Source organism: Panthera pardus, unplaced genomic scaffold (assembly GCF_024362965.1).
Source record: "Panthera pardus isolate Hobbes unplaced genomic scaffold, ASM2436296v1 HiC_scaffold_27, whole genome shotgun sequence".
NCBI lineage: Eukaryota > Metazoa > Chordata > Mammalia > Carnivora > Felidae > Panthera > Panthera pardus.
In genome coordinates, this window is record NW_026526843.1 from 28,783,898 (window position 1) to 28,810,153 (window position 26,256).

The 26,256-nt window shown below is 42.4% G+C and overlaps 1 long non-coding RNA gene across 2 annotated transcripts in view; it reads right to left on the reverse strand.

The window, feature by feature from the left end:
• Positions 1–396: 396 nt before the first annotated feature.
• The window catches only part of LOC109250732 (uncharacterized), a 32,767-nt gene continuing 6,907 nt past the window's right edge, over positions 397–26,256 (reverse strand). Inside the window, exons 3-5 of one of the 2 annotated variants that reach the window (XR_002073149.2) lie at positions 13,122–13,245; positions 2,342–2,855; positions 397–929 (exon numbers count right to left, since the gene is read on the reverse strand). This is a non-coding gene — a long non-coding RNA (uncharacterized LOC109250732). Of the gene's footprint in view, positions 930–2,085; positions 2,856–13,121; positions 13,246–26,256 lie in introns of those variants that run through there. The other variant, XR_002073148.2, reaches the window with a different exon arrangement.

The following is a 26,256-nucleotide window of genomic DNA, read 5'->3' on the forward strand; positions in this document are numbered from 1 at the left end:
ACTGTAAAATGGGGATAATAAGGATCTATCTTACAGGTTGTTAGAAAGATTAAATGAGATGATATAAAGTCATCCAAGAAGAGTCTGGTATAATTTGAGTGCTCACATATTTTTATTATTTAATCCCATCTGGTAACTGAATAGAGCCAGCCATGGTATTCTTTTCTACAACCATGGTGGGCTCTTCCTAGAGAGCCCTGGGGCCTGTGTGGATTCCCACCCTACTTGTATTCCAGGCACAGGGTGGGCAGAGCACCAATGATGGGAAGCCCAGACCTCTGGCCACTGGTCCCACTTGACCAGTAATAATCACACGGAGGACACAAAGGGGGAAACTTAGAAAGTCAGATGAAACTTAGAAAGACAGATGAAACTCCTACCTCCCCCAATAAAAAATAAAAGCACATTTCAATATAACTATGCCCAGATTTCTGCTGGCAGAAGTTTGCACACTAATGTTTTACATAAAGGCCACCAGATCAATAACATCCTGAGTGCTTAAAGGAGTGGGGTAGTGGGAAGTAGGTAATGGGCAAGAGTTTCACTCTCTCCCAACCCCCACAGCAACTATGTGAATGCCCCAGACACCACCTCCCTTCTCAGCAAACCTCAGATTTTCAGACCCCTTTAGTCTGTTCCCAGAAACCACAGGTGGTTTCTGCTTCTGTTGACCTTAAAAAACAAAGGAGCCAGTTATTTTTACCAGCAAAATGAATTTATTAGGAATAGCAGAGGAATTGCAATTCAGGACAAGCAAACTATGGCAAACCATAGGCAAACCCAGAGAACAGAGGAGAGGGTTCTGCTTTTACAGGGGAAGAGAGGAAGCTGGGAGGGGCTGTTTCACTGAGTTCTCACTGGCTGGGCTGTTGTTGAGCAAGGAGAAATTCTTCCTTCCTCAGGCTGGGGTACATATAGTAAGCTGCTTCCTGCAGGGAAATGTGAGATAGGCTTCTTACAGCAAGTGGTAATGTGTGAGAGGTCTCGCTTCAGGGCTTCCTGACTCCATTTTAAATGAGGTTTCCTTTACAGTAAAACCTTGGACTGCAAGTAACAGAAAAGCAAACATTTCTAATAAATTTTAACTTGACAAACAAGTGATGTCTTGCAATATGAGTAGTACAAGACGCCGAATATCACATGATCACAACTGAGCCAATGGTTCTTCCTCTCTCTCTCTCTCTCTCTCTCTCTCTCTCGCTGCAGGATTGTGGGTGATCACCTCTCATGCTCGGATGCTTGGTCTCAAGCCACGGTGTTTGGCAGAAATCAGTGATTTTTCAGAACGCTGGAAGGTGCCGATAACTGGCACTAGTGTATTTTTTGTCACTTCAAAGCACCTCTGGACAGTCCTTTCCTTCTCCATACAAGAGGAAGCATAGGAATGCTTTGCTTCATTCTAGGTCAGGCTGCCGGCAGATATAGCCCTTTCCTCTGCTGCCTTATTGTCAGTTACATTAAATACAGTATATGGCAAGAGTTCATTAATACTGTACTGTAGTCAACATCCATGCGAGCATATACAATGGCCCCCATGCAGAAAAAGGTTGAAAAGAAAGGCAGTAAGAAGGAGATGATTACGGTGGAAGTTAAGAAGGAATCATTGAGGGGTGCCTGGGTGGTTCCATCGGTTAAGTGTCCAACTTCAGCTCAGGTCATGATCTCACAGTTTGGTTTGTGAATTCAAGCCCTGCGTCGGGCTCTGTGCTGACAGCTCGGAGCCTGGAGCCTCCCTCGGATTCTGTGTTGCCCTCTCTCTCTGCCCCTCCCCTACTTATGCACTGTCTCTCTCAAAAAATAAACATTAAAAATTTTTTTTAAAAAAAGGAGAAACAGGGCACCTGGGTGGCTCAGTTGTGCAAGCGTCCGACTTCAGCTCAGGTCATGATCTCGCGGTCCGTGGGTTCAAGCCCTATGGCGGGGTCTGTGTTGACAGCTCAGCCTGAAGCCTGTTTCGGATTCTGTGTCTCCCACTCTCTCTGACCCTCCCCCATTCATGCTCTGTCTCTCTCTGTCTCAAAAATAAATAAACGTTAAAAAAAAATTTTTAAATAAAAAAAAGAAGGAAATCACTGAGAAGTACAAACGAGGTATGCAAGTGGCCAAAATTGCAAGACTTCATAAGAAGTCTACGTTGACCATTTGCACAATATTAAAGAAGAAAGAAGAAACAATGGGACTGGATGCAGCAAAAGGAGTCACAAGAATATCAAAGCAATGGCACGTATTCTGGAAAATGTAGAAAAGCTGCTTCTGGTTTGGATAAATGAGAAGCAACTAGCAGGTGATACTGTGACCAAGAACTTTTATCTGCAAGAAGGCAAAGGCCTTGTACACCAACCTCATAAGTAAACTGCCAGGTACATCAGCAGAAAATTAAGAAGTCTTCAAGGCAAGCAGGGGATGGTTTGATAACTTTAAGAGGAGAGGTGGCATCCATAGCATTGTGAGGCACGGACAGGCTGTGAGTTCGGACGCTAAGGCAGCTGAGGCGTTTCCTACTGAGTTCCATAAGATCATGGTTTCCAAGTGTTACCTGCCGGAACAAGATTTTAACTGCAATGAGATAGGGCTTTTTTGGAAAGAGATGCCAAAGAGGACGACCTACATTAAAGAAGAAGAGAATGCAATGCCTGGTCACAAGCCCACAAAAGACCATCTCACCATCTTGCTTTGTGCTAATGCAAGCGGAGATTTCAAAGTCAAGCCCTCGCTTGTGTATCATTCTAAGAATCCATGAGCCTTCAAGAAATGCAAGGTGCAGAAGAGCCAGTTAAATGTTATGTGGAGGTCCAACAACAAGGCTTGGGTCACCTGGATCTTGTTCATTGAGTGGATCAACAAGGTCTTCAGTCCTGCAGTGAAGAAATACCTTTTAGGAAAGAATCTGCCCCTCAAAGCCTTGCTGGTTATGGATAATGCTCCTGCTCATACTCCAGGCTTTGAGGATGACTTACTGGAGGAATCTTAGTTCATTAAGGTCAGGTTCCTTCCTCCCAACACCACTCCAGTCCTCCAATCCATGGATCAGCAGGTCATTTTGAATTTTAAAAAGCTTTACACCAAAGCACTATTTCAGCAATGCTTCAAGGTGACTGAAGGAACAAATCTTACCCTCCAAGAGTTTTGGAAAAATCATTTCCACATCGTGAACTTCCTCAAGATCATCGATAAAGCCTGGGATGGGATCACCAAGAGAACCCTCATCTGCTTAGAGAAAACTGAGGCCTGATTGTGTTCTCAGACATGACTTAGAGAGGCCTGCTCATGAACAGGAGCCGCCAGTTGTCGATGAAATCATAACCCTGGGGAAGATCATGGGACTAGAGGTGAAAGAGGATAAGATTTAAGAGCTGGTGGAGGAACATGGCCCGGAGCTGACCACCATCAAACTGATGAATCTGCATTGTGAGCAACAGCAAGAGGTTATAGAGGAGATCTCATGTGCAGAGGAGGAGAAAAAGGTGGAGGAATCCCTCACTCCAAAGGAGATTAGGGAGATGTGTAAAATGTGGGAAACAGTGCAAAATTTTTATAGAAAAGCACCACCCAAATAAGGCTGTAGCAGTGCAAGCGATGAAATCTGTTTAACGACAATGCAATGTCACATTTCCACAAAATCCTCAAAAGGAGGCAAAAGCAAGTGTCATTGGATAGGTTCCTTGTTAAAGTTGCACAAAAAGAAAAAGATTCCATTGAGCCAATAGATAGCAGTGATTTCGTTAGTGATAGTGAAAGTCATCCTACACAATAATCCTCCTCTCCCGTCTCCCTCACACCAGCCACGAAAGTTCTCAAAGGTAAGTGCAGGTTATTTATCTTTCTTTATATTTTATGTTTTATTATTTTGAAGTGTATTACAGTATTGTAATCCTTTTTTATGAATATTTTTGGGTTGTGGGATGAATCATCTGAGTTTCCATTCTTTCTTATGGGGAAATTCGCTTTGATATAGAAGTGCTTTGGATTACAAGCATGTTTCCAAAATGGATTATGCTTGCAAACCAAGGTTTTACTGTATTTTCATATTTCCCCCTTTTGATCAAGGTCTTTCTTCAAAAGCATTGCTGAACAGGAATCAGGGTTGTGATTTTTTGGTGTGTTTTTTTTTTTTCATATTTAGTGGTTTCGTCCCCTTGGTGCCAGAAAGGACCTTCCTTGATGGTCACAACCCATTATCAAAGGGAAAGTGGATAGATTGGAAACCACTGATGTCACGTTTGAGTAACAGGGAAGGGTAGGAGGGAGAACTGTCAGACATTTCCCCTCTGAGGTAAACGCTGAAGATCATCTTGAAGCAGAGCTAGCATCACCCTATTAGGCATGTCATTTCTACAAAGGTTTGACAGGCAACATGTATAAAGTTTAAAAATGATTACATGGGGGAAAAAAATGATTACATGGGGTGCCTGAATGGCTCAGTCAGTTAAGCGTCTGACTTCGGCTCAGGTCATGGTCTCACGGTTCATGGTTTCAAGCCCCGTATTGGGCTCTGTGCTGACAGCCTAGAGCCTGGAGCCTGCTTCAGATTCTGTGTCTCCCTATCTCTGCCCCTCCCCCACTCACTCACTCACACTCTCTCTCTCTCTCTCTCTCTCTCAAAAAATGAATATTTTTAAAATGTTTTAATAAAAATAAAAATGATTAAACAGAGTAAGATGAGGAGCAGACATTCTACATGGAACTGTCCCAGCTTAAAAGGGGTCTTTTGGTTTTTTTGGTTTGTTTTTTTTTCAAATTTTTATTTAAATTCTACTTAGTTAACACAGTGCAATATTGGTTTCAGGGATAGAATTCACTGATTCATCACTTACATACAACACCCAATGCTCATCACAACAACTGCCCTCCTTAATGCCCATCACCCATCTAGCCCATCCCCCATCCACCTCCCTCCATCAACCTTCAGTTCTCTATGTTAAGTCTCTTATCGTTTGTCTCTCTCTTTTTTATTTCCCTTCCCCTATGTTCATCTGTTTTGTTTCTTAAATTCTACATAGGAGTGAAATCATATGTTATTTGTCTTTCTCTGACTGACTTATTTCACTTAGCATAATATCCTCTAGCTCTATCCACATAGGAGCAAATGGCAAGATTTCATTCTTTCTGATAGCTGAGTAATATTCCATTGTGTGTGTGTATATATGTGTGTGTGTCCAGTGTGTGTGTCCAGTGTGTGTGTGTGTGTGTGTGTGTGTGTGTACACACAAACACATACATATATGTCATCTTCTTCATCCATTCATCAGTTGATGAACATTTGGACTCTCCATAATTTGGCTATTATTGATAATGCTGCTATATAAACATCAGAGTGCATGACCCATTTGAATCAGTATTTTTATATCCTTTAGGTAAATACCTAGTAGTGCAATTGCTGGGTTGTAGGGCAGTTCTATTTTTAGCTTTTTGAGAACCCTCCATACTGTTTTCCAGAGTGAACGCACCAGTTTGCATTCCCACCAACAGTGCAAAAGGGTTCCCTTTTCTCTGCATCCTCACCAACACCTGTTGTTTCTTGTGTTGTTAAATTTTAGCCATTCTGACAGGTGTGAGGTAGTATCTCATTGTGGTTTTGATTTGTTATTTCCCTGATGGTGAGCGATCTTGAGCATTGTTTCATGTGTCTGTTAGTCATCTGGATGTCTTCTTTGGAAAAATGTCTATTCATGTCTTCTGCCCATTTCTTCACTGGGTTATTTGTTTTTTGGGTGTTGAGTTTGATTAAGTTCTTTGTAGATTTTGGATACCAGCCCTTTGTCTTCTATGTCATTTGCAAATATCCTCTCCCATTCCACAGGCTGCCTTTTAGTTTTGCTGATTGTTTCCTTCGGTGTTCAGAAGCTTTTTATCTTGATGAGGTCCCAATAGTTCATTTTTGCTTTTGTTTCCCTTGACTCCAGCAATGTATCTAGTAAGAAGTTGGTATGGCCAAGGTCAAAGAGGTTGCTGCCTGTGCTCTCCACTAGGATTTTGAAGGTTTCCTGCCTCACATTTAGGTCTTTCATCTATTTTGAATTTATTTTTGTGTATGGTGTAAGAAAATGGTGTGGTCCAGTTTCATTCTTATGCATGTTGCTGTCAAGTTTTCCCAATATCATTTGTTGAAAAGACCATCTTTCAACAAAGGATATTCTTTCCTGCTTTGTCAAAGATTAGTTGACCATATAGTTGTGGGTCCATTTCTGGGTTTTCTATTCTGTTCCACTGATATATGTGTTTGCTTTTGTGCCAGTACCATACTGTCTTGATGACTACAGCTTTATAATATAGCTTGAGGGGCACCTGGGTGGCTCAGTTGGTTAAGTGTCCAACTTCGGCTCAGGTCATAATCTCATGGCTTGTGAGTTCAAGCCCTGCATCAGGCTCTCTGCTGTCAGCACAGAGCCTGCTTCGAATCCTCTATCCCTCTCTCTCTCTGCCCCTCCCCCACTGGCTTTCTCTCTCTCTCTCTCTCTCTCTCTCTCTCTCTCTCTCTCAAAATAAATAAACTTTAAAAAATAATAATAATATAGCTTGAAATCTAGAATCATGATGCCTCCAGTTTTGTTTTTCTTTTTCAGGATTACTTTGGCTCTTCGGGGTCTTTTGTAGTCCTATATAAATTTTAGAATTATTTGTTCTAACTCTGTGAAAAATGCTGGTGGTATTTTGATGGGGATCGCATTAAATGTGTAGATTGCTTTAGGTAGCATAGACATTTTAATAATGTTTGTTCTGGGGCACCTAGGTGGCTCCGCTGGTTAAGCGTCTGACTCTTGATCTCGGCTCATGTCATGATCTCATGGTTTGTGAGACTGAGCCCCATGTCAGGCTCTGTGCTGACAGCCTGGAGCCTGCTTGGGATTCTCTCTCTCCCTCTCTCTTTGCCCTCCCCCTGCTTCTTGGGATTCTCTCTCCCTCTCTCTCTCTCTCTGCCCCTCCCCTGCTTGTGTGTGCATTCTCTCTCTCTCTCAAAATAAATAAACTTAAAAAAAAAACGTAAGTTCAAAAAAAAAAACTAAGAAAAAAATGTTTGTTCTTCCAATCCATGAGCATGGAATGCTCTTCCATTTCTTTGTGTCCTCTTCAATTTCTTTTACCAGTGTTCTATAATTTTCAGAGTACAGATCTTTTACCCTCTTTGGTTAGCTTTATTCCTAGGCATCTAACTGTTTTTGGTGCAATTGCAAACGGTATCAATTCCTTGATTTCTTTCTCTCCTGCTTCGTTATTGGTGTATAGAAATGCAACCGATTTCTGTACTTTGATTTTATATCCTATGACTTTGCTGAACTCATGTATTAGTTCTAGCAATTTTTTGGTGAAGTCTTTTGGGTTTTCTACATAGAGTATCATGTCATCTGTAAATAGTGAACGCCTCTCTTCTTCCTTGCCAATCTGGATGCCTTTTATTTCTTTTTGTTGTCAAATCACTGAGGCTGACTTCCAATACTATGTTAAATAGTAATGGTGAGAGTGGACATCCTTGTCTTATTCCTGTAAAGTGGTCTTTTCTAAAAGCCTTACAAAGAGAAGCTAGCTCATTTGTATTTTCCTTGGGTTCAGGGGAACAAAAAATATTTAAATAGCAAAGAATAGGGACGCCTGGGTGGCTCAGTCGGTTAAGAGTCCAGCTCTGAATTTTGGCTCAGGTCATGATCTCATGGTTCATGGGTTTGAGCACCACATCAGGCTCCACACAGAGCCTGCTTGTAATTCTTTCTCCCTCTCTCTCTGACCCTCCCTCCCCCTCTGCTTGCACACTCACCCTCTCTCTCAAAAATAAACTTTTAAAAAAATAAATAGGGAAGAACAGATCAAAGTTTCTGGTATGTCAGATCCAACAGTCAGAAAGGTTCCCTTTTTGCAACAGATTGGGCCATTAAAGAAAGGGAGAAAATAGGGTAAGAAGCAGCAGCAAGAAAAAGGTATACAGGTCTGGCCCAGTCATCTTGGGAAAGCTGTCTCCTTCAGCTGTCGTCTGCTTCAATTCCTGGAAATCTTTATTTCCAGGTCATCAGCTGACATGCAGATCTAGTCAGGGTTTGGTGCTTTCTCTGGATGTGACACATGGGGGGCGGTGCCTGGCTGGCTCAGTCGGAAAAGCATGCAACTCTTGATCTCGGGGTTGTGAGTTCAAGCCCCACACTGGGTGTAGAGATTACTTAAAAAATAAAATCTTTAAAAAAAAAAAAAAGGTGTGACACATGGATCCAAGAGTCATTTCCTTGGAGTTTGGCAGCAGAAGGGTTGGTTAACAGCACCTGATAGGGGCCTTTCCAACAGGGTTGAAGAGAGTCTTTCTGGAAATGTATTTTCCAATAGGTGAAATCTCTAGGCTGCAAGGCATGATGCTTAAGGTCTTTGTCTCCCAGGAACACACTGTGGAAAGATTGTTCTACTAAAGCATGGTTATTCTCAACAGAAGCAATTAGGCCTTTTCAATACTGAAGTATATCCTCCTTTACCATTTGTGGATCAAAAGAAGCAGGAGCCGGGGCGCCTGGGTGGCGCAGTCGGTTAAGCGTCCGACTTCAGCCAGGTCACGATCTCGCGGTCCGTGAGTTCGAGCCCCGCGTCAGGCTCTGGGCTGATGGCTCGGAGCCTGGAGCCTGTTTCCGATTCTGTGTCTCCCTCTCTCTCTGCCCCTCCCCAGTTCATGCTCTGTCTCTCTCTGTCCATAAAATAAAATAAAATAAAATATAAAAAAAAAAAAAAAAAAAAAAAAAAAAAAAAGAAGCAGGAGCCAAGTACACTGGCCATCATGTGATTATTTCAAAGGGCGAGAGTTTATAAGTTCCAATAGAGATAGACCTGAGATTTAGAAAAACTAATGGCAGTGCTTTTGCCCAGTGTATTTGAAGGGTCTCTACATATTCTTCTTAAGGATGTCATTAGTGTGTTTGACTAGCCCTGATGATTAAGGATCGTAAGCACAGTGGAAGTGTTGTAACACTGGCCAAACAGCACAGACCTGTTGAAGCGTTCCCTGGTCACTATGAAGTTCAAGAGGGATCCCCCAGGTAGGGATGATCTTTTCTAGTAGGATTTTAGCCACAAAGTGGCAGTCCAGTGAGAAAACATACAAACCATTACCAAAACATAGTTATATGCATGAGATTGGAAGAAGCTGAATAAAACCCATCTGCCAAACTTTGAGTGGTCCATTGGGCAAATTAAAGTGTCGAGGAACAATGCAGACAGGTTTTCCTGAATCGTATTTCAGGCAGGTGGGGCAAGCAAAGTAGGCATTCTATGGCCTTGCTAATATTTACCCACTAGTATTGGCCCCAAAGGCCTCATAAATGTTTTCATTTTCATCAGAAGACCAATGACTGGATACATGTACAGTAGTCGTAATGGAAACTTTAGAGTCTCTGGCAACACTGGATTATTATTTGGCCCAACCCAGAGTTTTCTTTTCTTAATCGAACCAACAGTTATTAGGTTTCCAATATTGATTTTCCTTTCTGGGGCTGACTGTTGGGCATCTCTAGTCAATTTTTGAGATTATCATTTGTGCGGGGGATATCCCTTTGGATCATGACAGAAGTCTGGTTGTTAGTTCCTTTGAGAGCAGTGTTCTTTGTGGAAATATCAATAAGGTGGTTTCCTCTGGCCTGTAAGGAATCCAGTTTGGAATGTGCAGGGATCTTGATACTGGCCAAAGCATCTGGCAAGAGTATGGCACCTAATAATCCCTGAACATTAAGGCCATTTTTAATTTTGTCCCCACTGTACGTGAGGGAGCCTATTTCTATAGCATCCCAAAGTCAGGAGCTACCCCAAAGGCCTACATACTGTTGGTATAGATATTTGCAGTTTTGCCCTTGGCTAAAATGCAGGTCCAAGCAAGAACATATCATTCAACCTGTCGGGCCAAGGTAGCTGAGGGCAAAGCTGCTGCCTTGAGGACTTCAAAAAAAATTGTAATAGCATACCCAACATAGTATTTGCCATTTTCACCTTTTAAATAAGAACTACTGGTAAACCACAAGAAGCTCACTTTATCCAAAGGAGTTTGCTATAAGCCAACACAGGGAGTCATGAGTATTGTCCACAGAGAAGGAAGAATGGTGGCAGGGTTAAGATCATTACCACAAGAGAGTTTGGAATCCAATTTGCACAGTGGTCAGCCAGCCTGAGAAAACCTTGTAATTGGCTTAGTTTGGAGAAGCTCAGGATGCCATGAAGTCTAACTGGATCTAAATGTAGTCTTTGTTCTGAACTCAGGTGCCTCAAATATCAAACCAGAGTCTGAGTAAACTGCAGTGTCTCCTGGGAAGCTTTGTGTCCCTTTAAGGCTAACAGCCTGAACTGGTAAAGGCTGTCTTCCTGCAAAGCCACCTGAGAAGGGGAGCAGAGAAGCAAGTCGCCTAAGTATTGTAATAAAGCAGAACTTCCAGGTAACTTGATATCAGCTAAATCCACTTTTAAGGTTTGGGAGAAGTAGGAAGGACTTTCAGTAAAACCCTGGGGCATTACTGTACAAATACACTGTTTTCCTTCCCCAAAAGGCAAAGAGATATTGACTGGCCTTATCCACAAAGAAATCAATCACAGTGAAAAATCTGATGGAGCAAATAAAAGATGTTGCAGGGTCATCTGATTCACCTAGTTGGCAATTTTAGTTGTTGCTATCAATTCTAGAATTACTTCCCCCTTTCAGGAGAAAAAAATTGCAATATGATATTTTTCTATGAAATCTCAGCCCAATAAATGAATAGGGCAGAGGAACTAAGAAGAAGGAGTATCTCTCAAAGGGTCTAAACAAGAAGGAATTGTTTTAAAGATAGAAACCTATTGGGACGCCTGGGTGGCTCAGTCGGTCGAGCATCTGACTTCGGCTCAGGTCATGATCTCATGGTTTGAGTTCAAGCCCTGCATCGGGCTCTGTGCTGACAGCTAAGAGCCTGGAGCCTGCTTCAGATTCTGTGTCTTCCCTCTCTTCTGCCTCTCCCCGGCTCACGCTCTGTCTCTCTCTCTCTCTCTCTCTCTCTCACTCAAAAATAAATAAACATTAAAAAAATTTTTTTTAAAAGACAGGAACCTGTTGAGGTTTATTAGAGACCCCCACTACTTGAAACATTTAAGTACACTGAGCAGGGGCTGTTTAAACAGTGGGGTTGTGGGCTGCCTGGGTGGTTCATTCAGTTACGCGTCTGACTCTTGGTTTCACACTGGGCTCTATGCTGACAGCACAAAGCCTGCCTGAGATTCTCTCCCTCCCCCCCCCCACCTCCCTTCCTCCGTCCCTCCCCTGCTTGCTCTCTCTCTCTCAAAAATAAATAAACAAAAAAAATTTAAACAGTGGAGTTGAGCACTGAGAGTGTACGTCTGGTGTCATAAGGACAGAGAGAGATCATCCCAAATCTGGAGAGTTTTTCCTCCAAGTTGGTGAAGAGGAAGGATTGAGAAAAGCCTCTGCAGTTCTTTTGAGTCCTGTAGTTGGGAGTTTGGAGGGCACTGAAAGGTCAGTTAGAGGGCTGAAGGCACCTGCAACGCTTATGTTTGGAACAATCTTCCTTCCAATGTCCTGTTTGTTTGCAATAATCGCAGAGACCAGGAGAGGGTTGGTTTTGTTTTATGGGCCTCCGCTTGTTGGGAGTTGAAAATTAAGGATTTTAGTGGTCTTCCTTGTAGTTGACTTCTCTAGGGTGTGGGTGGGCCAGTTTGCTAAATTGACTAAATCTGCGTGGACAGTGTCCCATTCCATCCTAGCCCTTTTAACGTACAAGAGGAAAATCCCAGTTCAGCGCTTTAATGAATACAGAGTTGAAGGGTACCTGAGTGGATTCAACATCCATAGGGAGACCAGAATATTCCTTAATAACAGTTTAGAGATGACAGTAATAGTCGTGCACAGGTTCATGGGTTTCTGGGAGCAAGTCTCAATCTTATTCCAATCAACAGTTTTGGGAAAGCCCTACGGAGCCAGGTAAAGTCATTTAGCAATTTCCCAGCCTGATCATATAAAAAGGCATGGGGTTGATCTCTCATTTAAAGTTCTAAAGATTTTTCAGGATCATCTCAATTAGCTGTTTTCATCCAGCGTTGGGCCTGGCCTTTACCAACAAGCATGTGAACTAGCTGGTACAAATCTGAGGAACCTGGTTGGTAGGTCTGGATGACTATATTAAATTCCTTGTCAAATCTAAAAGGATCGTCAGTAACTCCAGCAAAATCTTTCACTACGGCTCATAGTTCAGCCTTAGTCCAGGGGACATGGGAAAGAAATTAGGGGCTTAGCGTCAGGATTGTCCAAGAGTTTAATTTTAAAGGGGCAGGTTCTATTGGGTTCAGAGAAGGGAGAGGGAAGAGGTTCAGAGACAAAGGGGAAGTTCACTGAGAGAAATAGAATGAGGAAGCAGAGGATGTAAAGGAGGTGGGGACAGAGACAAAGAGGACAAAAGGGAAGAAAGAGCCCTCAAAAGGTTTTTTGCATTCTTTCTATTTGTTCACCTTGGTTAATTTAAAATGGTTTTTGTAGAAACAAGATTTCAGAGTCTTGGATACTCTTGGAAGCGTCAAGATATTAATTGAAATAGGTGTCCCATTCAGTTTGTTTTATTTTAGAGCTTCGAATTTGGTTCTAAGAAAGTTTGGGAAGAGGTGTGCCTGGGTGGCTCAGTCGGCTAAGCGTCCAATTTTGACTCAGGTTCGTGAGTTGGAGCCCCATGTGGGGCTCTGTGCTTACAGTGATGAGCCTGCTCTGGATTCTGTCTGTCTGTCTCTCGCTCTCTTCTGTGGATTCTCTCTGTCTCTATCTCTCTCTCTCAAAAATAAATATTAAAAAAAAAGTTTGGGAAGATCAAAAGTTCCCCATAACAGCCACTGGAGTCCTAAGTTATTCTGTGTTAACCTGGCCCAATTAGTTAAAAATGCACATGAGGAAGTACCATAGTTTTTAAACATAAAAACTGGCTGGGGTCCCAAAAGGAGGACCCTCCTGAGAAAATTTAGCAGATTGAGATCCCATTACTCAAAAGAAGGTTCAGGAAACAGATTACTCACCAGGAAAGACAACACCTTCACACACACACACACACACACACACACACACACAATTTTAACAGATCCAGAATAAAGTCGGAGAGCTCAACCGAAAGCAGGGAGCTCGGATCCGAGAAGAGACTTACCAAACTAAAAGGAAGCAGAGAGTACTAGGCACTCAAGTGGGTACTTCACATGGTTCTGAGGGTCATTAGTTCCTCAGGGGTTCATCTCTTTTGGGTCCCATCTGGGTCACCGTATAATGTTGACCTTAAAAAACAAAAGAGCCAGTTATTTTACCAGCAAAATGACTTTACTCAGATATAGCAGAGGAATTGCAATTCAGGGCAGGAAAACTATGGTTAACAGGCAGATCCGGAAAACAGCAGAGAGGGGCCAGCTTTTCCAGGGGAAAGGAGGAAGCTGGGAGGGGCTATTCCACTGCATTCTCACTGACCGGGTTGTTGCTAGACAAGGAGAAAATCTTCCTCCTGCTGGTGTAAGTAAGCTGCTCCCTCTTGGGGAGTGTGAGATAGGCTTCTTCCAGCAACTGGTAATGCATGAGAGCTGCCCCTTCAGGACTTCCTGACTCCATGATAATTTTTTTTCATGTCTATTATTTTGAGAGACAGAGGGCAAGCAGCATAAGGGTCAGAGAGAAAGGGAGACACAGAATACGAAATAGGCTCCAGGCTCCGAGCTGTCAGCACAGAGGCCGACGCGGGGCTTAAACCCACGAACTGCGAGATGATGACCTAAGCTGAAGTCAGACACTTAACCAACTGAGCCACCCAGGTGCCCCCTGACTCCATTTTATTTTTTTTATTTTTTTATTTTTTTTTTTAATTTTTTTTTAACGTTTATTTATTTTTTTGAGACAGAGAGAGACAGAGCATGAATGGGGGAGGGTCAGAGAGAGAGGGAGACACAGAATCGGAAGCAGGCTCAAGGCTCTGAGCTGTCAGCACAGAGCCCGACGCGGGGCTTGAACTCACGGACCGTGAGATCATGACCTGAGCCGAAGTCGGACGCTTAACCGACCAAGCCACCCAGGCGCCCCCCCCCCCCCCGACTCCATTTTAAATGAGGTTTCCTTTATTTCCACACTTCCCACTTTAAAGTCTCCAAACTTTTCCCAAGTCCTTCCTCCCAATCAAGATGTACCTGTTCATTCCCTCACAACTTCACAAGGTGTCAGTGCTGTAATTCAGGGCTAAGGCACACTAATATTTTGATGATTTTGTTTCCCATGTGCCCCACATAAGAGTTTCCAGGAATGTATTATAAAGGATATTAAGTCAGCAAATATTGTTTAGGGGCCTAGTGTGAACCTTGCATTTTGCTAGATCCTATAACACTGTACCAAGGACAGAAAATTTGCCACAGTCGGTCTATCCAGCCTACTACCCGCTTGCTAACATTATCAACAAAAAAACTTTCTCTGGAAAATATTCCACAAAGAAGGAACATTCATACAACCTTTCTAGCAGGCAATTTAGCCAACCGTAAAAAAAAAAAACTTTAAAATTTTTACATAAGCTTTGACTCTGTAATTTTACGAAGAATTTATACTAAGGAAGTAATCAGAGATATACACAAAGGTGCAAGTGCAATGATGTGTATTGCGGTAGTATTTATAGTACTGAAAACAATCTAAATATCCAAAATAGAGGACTGGGTAAATAATTCATTCAGTGTCCACATGATAGAATATTGTATATACATTAAAGTACTATTAATACAAGACTCTTGAAAGACAAGAAAAATCTATTGCTGACTGTGAAATTTCTGTTTTAATTTTATGCACAGAAAAAAACTGAAAAGATATACCTTAAATGTTGAAAAAAATGGTTATCTCAAATTGATAGGATTATCAATGACCTTTTTTGAACTCCATGTTCTAAATTTTCCACAAGAAACAATCTTTTTTAGTTGGAAAAAATGAAAGTTACCTATTTTTTTAATGTTTAATGTTTATTTTTGAGAAAGAGAAAGAATGTGATCAGGGTGAGGGGCAGGGGGGAGGAGAGGATCCAAAGAGGGTCCTGTATGGACAGCAGAGAGCCTGATGTGGGACTCGAACTCAAGAACCACGAGATCATAACCTGAGCTGAAGTCAGATGCTTAAACCAACTGAGCCACCCAGGCACCCCTATTTTTTAAATTTGATACTCCTGGAGAAGGACTGTTTGTCTTCTTTATATAACATTAAGGAGTAACAATATTCCCAGCTTCTCCTGATGTAGCCATTTATAGTTTTGCATTTATAAATGTGTCTAACGCTTTTAATCCTTTGACTTCTGGTTAGTAACTTCTTGTACTATTATTTTTTCAAAATAATTACATTCAAAGAAGATTGCAAGAAGTGTACAGGGAAGTCCCATGCACTGTTTCCTCCAGTAGCCCCTAATGTTAGCATCTTATACAACTATAGTGAGCTCCTAATGCTAGCTTCTTACATAACTATAGTGCAGTATCAAAATCAAGAAATTGGGGCACCTGGGTGGCTCAGTTGGTTGAGCGTCCAACTCTTGATTTCAGCTCAGGTCATGATCTGAGGGTAGTGGGATCAAGCCCTGCATCAGGCTCCATGCTGAGCACTGAGCCTCTCTTTCTCTCCCTTTGCCCCTCTCCCCTGCTCACATGCTCTCTCTCTCTCTCCCTCTAAACTAAAAAAAAAAAAACAAAAAAAAAAAACAAAAAAACTTTTAATTAAAAAAAAAAAAAACAAGAGAAGTGCTTGGGTAGGTTAAATGTCTGACTTCGGCTCAGGTTATGACCTTCTGGTTCATGAGTTCAAGCCCTGCATCCAGCTCTGTGCTGACAGCTCAGAGCCTGGAGCCTGCTTCAGATTCTGTGTCTCCCTCTCTCTATGCCCCTCCCCTGCTCACACTCTCTCTCTCTCTCTCTCTCTCTCTCTCTCTCTCTGAAAAATAAACGTTTAAAAAAATTTTTAAATCTCCTAATGGCAAAAGCCGTAAATTTTTAAAAACAAACAAATAAATAAGAAATTGACATTGGTATAATCCTCCTTGCTTATTCAGATTTTACCAGTTATAAATGTACTCATTTATGTCTGAGAGTATGGGGCAGTGGGTGTTTAATGCTATATAATTCTATCATACATATAGCCTTGCATAACCACCACCACAATCAAGATAAAGAACATTTTCATCACAACAAGGATCCCTCGTGTTACCCTTTTATAGCCGCACTTACCTCCTCCCTCCCTCTCCAATTCCCCAACCCTTAGCAACCACTAAATAGCCTTCCATCACTATAATTCTGTCACTTCAAGAATGTTATGCAAATAGAATCACACAAGTTATAACCTTTTCAAATTAGCCTTTTTCACTCAGAATAACTGTCTAGAGATTCACCCAGGTTGTCACAAGTGTCAATAGTTTGTTCCTTTTTCTTGTTAAGTAGTATTTCAAGGTATGGATATACTAGTTTGTGTGACCATTCATTCATGGAAGGGCATCTGGGCCGTGTTCCAGTTTTGAGCTATTACAAATAAAATTTCTATGGACATTCACATTTTACTATTTTTTTTTAATTTTTAATTTATGTCATCCAAAAACCCAAGAAAGCCTCCTCCTCCTATATACCAGGACTTGTTGAATGAATCTATGTTTGCCTTACTAATACAGGCACAGTTTTGTGAGGAAAAAAAGCTAGATTAAGAAAAGACCAAGGAGGGGCACCAGGATGGCTCAGTCAGTTAAGTGTCTGAATTTGGCTCAGGTCATAATCTCCCAGTTTGTGAGTTCAAGCCCCACATTGGGCCCTGTGCTGACAGCACAGAGCCCGCTTAAGATCCTGTCTCCCTCTCTCTGTGTCCCTCCCCTGCCCACACTCTGGCTCTCTCAAAAATAAAAATAAACATTTAAAAAAGAAAGAAAGATGGGGCGCCTGGGTGGCTCAGTCGGTTAAGCGTTGGACTTCGGCTCAGGTCGTGTTCTCACAGTTCATGGTTCAAGCCCCACACGGGGCTCTGTGCTGACAGCTCGGAGCCTGGAGCCTGCTTCAGATTCTGTGTCTCCCTCTCTCTCTGGCCCTCCCCCACTCACTCTGTCTCTCAAAAATAAACAAACATTAAAAAATTTTTTTAAAAGAAAGGAAAGAATATGGAGTTAGACCATATTTTCTCTGTGAATTATACATTTTAATGTATTTGTCTCTGCCCCTTGACTATGAACTACATGGAGGCAGGGATCATGACTAAATTGCCTCTCCTCCTAGCGCAGGGCATAGGACCTAGCATAGACTAGGTGTTTAGAAAATGTTAGGATGTCTTGGGGAGGGTGAGACTCAAGGATAGATGTTTATAACAAACTCCACAGGGGTGCCTGGGTGGCTCAGTCGGTTGAGCGTCCGACTTCGGCTCAGGTCATGATCTCGCAGTCTGTGAGTTTGAGCCCCACGTCAGGCTCTGTGCTGACAGCTCAGAGCCTGGAGCCTGCTTCGGATTCTGTGTCTCCCTCTCTCTCTGCCCCTCCCCCGGTCGTGCTCTGTCTCTCTATCAAAAATAAATAAACATTAAAAAAAATTTATAACAAACTCCACAGATTATACTAGGTAGTCAGGATTAAGAACTACTATTTAGCTGAATAAACAAAAATGGAGAGGGGAAGAAGGAAAGCTCATGATAGAAGAGAGCAGACTCAGGCTGGCAAGGGGACTTAGGTGCAGGACAGTGGTACTGACCTTCCATTATCTTTCTCCACCTTACAGAAAGTTCTGTGTCCAGATTAACCTCTAGACTGCATGGTAGGGAATCAGTAATTTCCAGCACTATGTTTGAGAAGTGCCATTGCTGAATCCCTATGTCTGACTGGGCCAGAGAAGACAGCTTTCATCTGCTCTGTGAGGTTTTACCTATTTGAAAGGCTGCTCCACACATCTTTGGAGCCACAGACACCTTGAAGAGTTTGATGGAAAAAGCATTTGGTGATATGAATTACCTAGAGGTGCTTATATGTTTAGATGGCATAATTATGTTTGGCAGAGCTCTGGAGAACAATGGCTCCTTATATTACTGAATCACCTGGGAAACAGCCTAAAACTGTCCCTTCACAAATGCCAGGCCTGCCAGACCTCAATAAAATACAGTGGACATATAAAATCACAAGAAGGGATGGGCAGACTCTAGAAATATCACTGGTCAGGTCCCAACATTTTAAAACATTAAGGGGATTCAGCAGACACTACAGGAGCTGGCTGAAGGATTGTTCAAAGATTGCAAAACCCCTCAATGAGTTTGCTCAGGGTGATCAGGTCAGAACTGGAGCACACCTGAGTTGAAGAGGGAGAGGAAGGCAGATCAAAATACTGGGGCCTGGCAGTCGGGAAGATCTGTGCTTGGGGCACAACTATGTTGCATATCAAAATAAAGCTGCCCTTGTAGGAGGTGGGAAACAACCCACCCCCCACCCCCACCAAAATAAACAAAGCAGTTTTCACCCAAACTGCTCTCATGAGCCCTTCCTCTTGAGCTTTTGGAGATCGGCAGGCTGCCTCACTCAGAGTTCTGTTTTAGCACATGTTGTCTTCCACCACCGAGACCTTTTACAAATTGATGCCAGTTTTGAAGACTTCAGATCTGTGCTATGTCATAAAGACCCAGAGGTGAGGATAACCATCACATTTGCCAAGCAAGGTCTGACAGCTCATGAGACTTGGGATCCAATTTTGAAAATTGAGTTTGTAGCACAAAGTGAACAATTACAGACAACACCCTCGGGTACCTGATGTCCTGGAAGGCAGAGCTTTGGAGCTGAAGGCAGGCCTAGGCGAATTGTTTGAGGAAAGGGCATTTCCTTTATGGGAGAGAGTTGAACTAATAGCTAAGTGGGGAGAGTGGGGAGGAAGGAGTAAAGCAAGTACAGGCTCGGTCTCTGGGAGTGAGAGGACACCTGCAAAATGCTTTCCCTAAGCTGGCTTGAAGCCAAGTCAGCTCTAACTCAAGAAGGTGAGCCCTGCTTCACTTTTCTTCACAGGCCCTCAAAATGCTTATTTTGGCCTCCACCTGCCCTACTGAGGGCTGCAGTTTAAAATCTCATAGTGGAAGGGCACCTGGGTGGCTCAGTCAGTTAAGCATCCAACTTTGGCTCAGGTCATGATCTCACAGTTTCTGAGTTCAAGCCCCAAGTCGGGCTTGCTGCTGTCAGCGCAGAGCCCACTGCAGATATCCTCTCCCACCCTCTTTCTCTGCCCACCCCTGACTCTCGCTCTGTCTCTCAAAAATAAATAAACATAAAAAAACTCATACTGGAACATTGTAAGGGTATGACCCAGAGGTCCCTGTTCTCCTCCAAGCTGAGAACTGGCATGATCCCAGTGTATGCCCTGGGGTCTACCTTTCTTGAAGAAAAAGGGACCATGGCAGCCCAGGTGCTGACAACCACATTTTACATCAACAAAATAGCTGAAAACGATAGTAGTGTTGCCAAAAGCAGGACTGGTGAAAGCCAGAAAGAGCACAACTGATGTAGTATTAATGCAGTGGGCCCTCAGTGACAACTGTGAGTATGGCCCTGAAGAAGAGGCCAGTAGGTTATCATTATTACTATAATTTGGGTTGATTACTGTACATTTTCATCCAAAAGAAGACAGTTTTGGGGGCACCTGGGTGGTTCAGTCGGTTAAGCATTCAACTCTTGGTTTTGGCTCAGGTCATGATCTCACGGTTCGTGAGTTCGAGCCCTGTCAGGCTCTGTGTTGGCGGCTTGGAGCCTGGAGCCTGCTTCAGATTCTGTGCCTCCCTTTCTCTCTGCCCCTCCCCTATGCACACTGTCTCTGTCTCTCTCAAAATAAATAAGCTTTTTTTTAAAAGACAGTTTTGGAAAGTGGGGGGAAAAAGCCCTGAAGCCTTACAGGCTCGGGGTTGGATCCTGGTTCTACGACTATCTATGCGAGCTTGGGCAGGCCAGTGTCCTCTGTAACATGAAACACTCTAAATCACCATCAATAGTCACTGCACAGGCAATGGCAGATGCAGCCTTTGTGGGGCCTAAAGCTTATGCCGTTTCGTTTAAGTTTTTAAAAAGTGTAAAATGAGGTATAATCCTGAACATTTACTTAAAATGAAACATTAAATGACAAGAAATTACAAGTTCTAAAAACTGACAAAACCCACAAACATGACAAAATTTTTACAAACATTATATTTTTCATTGTATTAACTGGTACAACTCCTTGCTACCTTTTCTATATCCTTTCCCTGCATATCTTTTGATTACCTCTTCATCAGGTATCACTTTTGGACTATAATGTCTTATAGAAAGAAGAGGGAAACAATTTAGTTTTTCCTAAGACTTTAGAAAAGTTTCTTCCGGCTTCCCAACCCATCAATGATTAATGTCATGTAGATATTCTGGATTGTTGTCAAATTTGGGGAAACCTCTATCAAACCTCTATCATTTCTTTTATATGTAAACTGTGATTTTAGGCTATGTCAAGTTTTTTTACGTAATGACTAATCTTTTTAAATTTTTTTAATGTTTGAGAGAGAGAGATGTGTGAGTATGAGTGTGGGGATAGGGGTAGGGGCAGAGAGAGAGAGAGAGAGAGAGGAGAGAGGAGAGAAAATCCCAAGCAGACTCTGAGGCTCTGCACTGTCAGCTCACAGCCCGATTGAGCCCTGAACTCAATCCCACAAACCGTGAGATCATGACCTGAGCCAAAACCACGGTAGACACTACCAACTGAGCCACCCAGGCACTCATGTAATGACTAATTTTAAATAAACTTTAGACTTACTGCTTTAAGAGTATTCCCATAAGTCATTTCTACACTGGTACAGCCACCAATAACTTAACTATATGCCGAAATGATAGCAAACCACATAAATATATCCTTCTAACCCCAAATAAATATATCTGAAATTCAATTTATCTTTGGTTGGATCCCCAAAAGAATAGCTCCAGTAAAGACAGAACTCTCCCTAGAAAGCAAATAAAGGCAGAAAATATAAAAAGAGCAAAAGTGTTTTCTGGGTTGGAAGAAGATAGACAATACTCATTTTTAATATATATATCTTGTGTCTTCACAAGTAGATTTAAAGTTAATAAAAGTATTCCCCTCCCATATACATTTTTTTAATGTTTATTTATTTTTGAGAGAGAGAGAGAGAGCATGAGCGGAGGAGGGGCAGAGAAAGAGGGAGACAGAGCATCCGAAGCAGATTCTGTGCTGACAGCAGAGAGCCCAAATCAGGGCTCAAACTCACCAACCACAAGATCATGACCTGAGCCCATGACCTGAACTGAAGTCAGATGCTTAACCAACTGAACCACCCAGGCACCAACCCCCATACACATTTAAAGTAGTCTAGTATTGTGAACTCCATTGATACAATTTGAAAAACCATGCCCAGGAAGAATGAAGCCTCAGAGGAAACCTGATGGAGTTAATATAAGGTGGGAAAGGCTTCACCACCACTGAATTCTAAGCCTGTTCTGTGGCAAAAGACTTTCTAAAGGAGGGCAGCAAAGACAGAAATCCTAAGGAAAAGATGGGACAGATTTCACCATATTAAACTGAAAAACATCTGTAAGGTTAAAGCAAACAAAATCAAGCATTAAAAAAAACTAGGAGGGGCGTCTGGGTGGCTTAGTTGGTTAAGCATCCAACTTCGGCTCAGGTCATGATCTCACAGTTCTTGAGTTCAAGCCCTGCATCCGGCTCTACGCGGACAGTTGGGAGCCTGGAGCCTGCTTCGGGTTCTGGGTCTCCCGCTCTCTCCATGCCCCTCCCCCACTCTTGCTTGCTCGCGCTCTCTCTCTCTCTTTCTCTCAAAAATAAAACATTTTTAAAAATTAAAAAAAACTAGAGAAAAAAGTACTTGTTATTCATATCACAAAGGATTGATAGCCCAATACAGAAATCAATTAAAAATTTTAAAGCAATGAGGAATCCAAGAAGAGAACCATCAAAGAACATGAAGGGGCCATTTACCAAGAAAGAAATACAAAAAGGCAAAAATTGAAACTGGCAAGGAGTTAGGGAAACCAAGCCATCTCACCCTGTGGTTGGGAATGTAAATTAGTTCATCTTTATATAGAGGGCTATTTGACAATATAAAAATAACATAAACATTTATAAGGAGCTTGCTCTTTGCTAAGTACTCTGTGAAGTGCTTTGCTCTGATTAATTTATTCCATCCTCACTCAGCTTTACTGATATTCAGTGTGCATCATTTGTAATAATGAAGAACTCAACACTCCTCACACACCCAACAATAGGGTTTGGTTAAATGGAACCTCTATACAATAGGATTGAAATGAGCTACATGGAAAACTCTCTAAAATATGGTTAAGTGTTAAAAAAGGCTACAGGGGGGGCGCCTGGGTGGCTCAGTCGGTTGAGCGTCCGACTTTGGCTCAGGTCATGATCTCACGGTCCATGAGTTCGAGCCCCGCGTTGGGCTCTGTGCTGACAGCTCGGAGCCTGGAGCCTGCTTCCGATTCTGTGTCTCCCTCTCTCTCTGCCCATCCCCAACTTGTGCTCTGTCTCTCAAAAATAAATAAATAAATGTAAAAAAAATTTAAAAAAAAAAAAAGGCTACAGGGGCACGTGGGTGGCTCAGTTGGTTAAGCATCTGACTTCCACTCAGGTCATGATCTCGTGGTTTTTGGGTTCGAGCCTCACATCAGGCTCTGTGCTGACAGCTCAGAGCCTGCAGCCTGCTTCAGATTCTGGGTCTCCCTCTCTCTCTGCCCCTCCCCTGCTTGTGCTCTGTCTCTCTCTCAAAAATAAATAAACATTTAAAACAATTTTTTTAAAGGCTGCAGAAAAGAATGTATACCATTTCCATAGTATAAAAATCATATAAATACATGTCTATATATAGACACATAAATATTATATAGATATAGATATATAGAGATAGAGAAAAATCTCTGGGATATATATCAAAATGAAAACAACAGTTATTTCCAGGTGGTGGGATTTTAGATTATCTTGATTTTCTGCTTTATAGTTTTCCATTAATGCCTTCTGAATTTTTGCTATCACTGCTCCTGGGCAGCAGGAGTAAGGTCAGCTTAATGGGCATACAACCGATGCTGTCACACAGAGCCCCATGCTTACAAGAGCCCATGTTTAGTTTAATACTCTATTGTCACTATTTTGAAATTCTGAATAATTCATGAATAAGGGGTCCTACATTTTCATTTTGCGCTGGGTCCTGCAAATTATGTAGCTGATCCTGTCAGGAGCGTACCTTGCCTCTTCAGCTGTCACCCTGAAATGTGTTGTTCTGCGACCATCACCACCGTAAGAACTTGCTATTTTCATTTTCCTTCCTTCACGTAGAAAGGAAAACCTCTTGACAAGGAGTCATTTGACTCATTTTTTCACTGTCAGCAGGCTGATCGACCCTCTCCCTAGAAGAAGAAGGAAAGTCTCTGAGGACCAACTATTTTTCTTCCCTATTCGATGTTAGCTTTACACTCTCTCCCAGTGCCAGCCCCAACAGAATGGATTATGGGTGTCCCTTAGAGTCTCCGCCTATACCTTCCAAAATGCCAGTCCTAGCAGGGGGTAAGATTTGGTCTCCTGAGTAACACAATCAATCCCAGTAACTACTCTAGTGTCAAACACACGTGTACGTTACCTATAATAAAAGGTCTTTAGGTCATTCAGTAATGGGGCCATGGCTATGAGATTTCCTTATAGCTTATTCCCATCAGCTATGCTTTTTATTGTCAAGAACACTTTCATATAATCTTCCACTTGGAGATTTCACTGTGCATTCCTCCCTTTGGATCTTTTGTAAAGATTTGTTTTTTGAAAAACTAGCCACTCCCCATCCCTAAGAAATCATGCTTTTGAAATGTCAAAATAATATCCCTAACCACCTTTATCTCTACCTTTGTTTCCTATTTCTAAGGCAGTATCTACTCAGAGGAAAGAGGGTCACAATCCTATAGCAACTGAATTCCCTAAAAAACAGTGGTTGGGATATCTTACCAAAAGTTTCATGAGGTCAATTTATATTTTATCCACCTAATATTTTATCTGCATGCTATTTAATCCTTCAAATAAATGCAGTTCACTAGATAAGCATTATAGAAATCACATCTCCCCTAGGGAATTCTTTTGGTCCAAATATCTTCTACTAGCTTTTCTGACATGACAGTCAAAATTCCCAGTTCTTGAGTGACCTCTATTGTCCCACACTTGTCACAGAAACAAAAACCTTCTACTTTTGGGTATTTTTGAATATACACAAAAGGATAGAGAACAATGCAATTAAGTTGCAGGTATCTGTTACTCAGCTGCAGCGATTACATTCTGCCAATCTCAGTCATCACTCTTTAATTTTGTTTCTTGATTTAGAGGAGATTTTGAGCATTAGGTTCTCACTAGGAATACAGCCAAATTCATATTCTCACTTGAAATAAAGCTGTCACCTCAGCAGCAGTTGTCTAGTTAAGATCTAAAAGCATCCCCATTCCCAGATTCCTCATCTCTAACCAACCTGCTTCCCCGGCTACCCCCACCTCTGAGCTGCAACCAGCACCTCTCCCAGCTGACTGATCTAATCCTTTCCACAGGACAGGAGGACTCTGAGAACACGTTTGTTCAGCACACTACACGACAGGCAAAACTGCCTTCTGACCCATGTCCCAAGGCAATTCCATTTCACTCCTCTACCTTCTGGGGAGGTGAACAAATGACGGCATTCAAACAAAATTCTTTTTTTTTTTTATCTTTTATTCAAAGATCCATTTAAAAGCATGCCTGGGGTCTATGCACATGGAAGTGGGTATGAAGCAAAGAAGGCAAGAGCAAGGCTCAGAGGGAATAAGATGGAGAATGAAGTTATGGGTCACAGGAAAGGAAGTGGTAGTTCTAGGCTGCCTCTGGCACTTGATCTCCTTTCATCTTTCCAACAACCGCGGGTATGTGAATTCCCATTTTACATATGAGGACAGTGAGGGAACTCAAACCTCAGAAGTCCTGTGGCTCAAGGTACCCAGGCTGTGAATGTTGGAGGAAGAATTGAATCTTATCGGACTCCAAAGCTGTGCTCTATCTACCTAAGTGGTAGGGTTGGGAGCACTGGGCACGGGCACAGGACATTTGTTGAGGTCCCCAGGACAAACCCTTCTGAGGCCTTAGCCTGCAAACAAATGCCACTTTGTAATTAGACTTTCTCTCTTCCTCAGCAGATGGTCCCCTAAATTAGTTGAAGCCTGTGGGCCTTAAATATAAAATAAGCGGATGCATCTTGATTATAATATGGCACTTTGGTTTTAGTTGCAAGTGTTATGCTTAAAATGTAAGAATGTGATTGACTTATAGCATTTTCTTTTTAAAGGATAAAAGTTCTTTGTGCTTGATCAGCCCAGCCCTGGATGCCCGGCTGCTCTCCATTACAGACAGAATGACACCCAGCCAGGCTGCCAAAAACAAGAGTTCTGCAGCCATTTTCCTCGGTTGGGCCTGGGTTACGTGACCCTCACCCAATCCATACTGCTGAGGTGACACCTCTGAGACCCAGTGGAGGCAGTTCGTGCTCTTCCTCCCTTCGCCAGACTAGGCAAGATGTGTTTCCTCAAGAAGCCCCCCACTTGCTGGAATATTCTCCACCCAGCTCTTCTTTGCCGCCAGCATTTACTTGCCCCTGCCTGGCTCTAGAAGCTGATCTATCTAAACCAGACATTCTCCCTTTTCTTCCCCACTGAGCTGGTGGGGGGGAAAAGAGGCAGCTTTGAGACCTGCTTCTCTTTTACTCACACTTAGTATGCCTGTTTTGTCTGTATGTAAAGGCCCCCTCACCTACAGCTAGGAAAAATCCTGCTCTTATATCTAATTTTGGAAGTGAGAAATCAGTCTTTATGCAGAGACACACACTTCCTCCACAAAGCATGGCAGCTGGGGGTGGAGTGGAGGCAGCAGTGAGGTTGCAGGATCCAGGTGGGATAGGGAAGAAGGCAATGCTGAAAGAGAGAGAGGGACAGTCTTCTCAGGGAAGAGAGACGTCATCATAGGGTTAAGCAGGAGCAAGGAAGGTGAATTCACAAGTCAGGAAAAAGAGAGAAGGGACTAAGCACCAAGCACTATGCTAGATGCTTTACATATACCAAGTGAGGAGGGACTGGAAATGAGAAATGTATTAATGCTATGACACCAATTTAGTCAAGAAGTAATGAAGGACTTAGTAGAATAGTAGCAGTTGGAATGGAAAAGAAAGGATTGAAACAGGATTCACTGTGAAGGGAGTTTCAGCCTAACTTACCAGTTGGTTGGATGCAGAGGTCAGGGAGG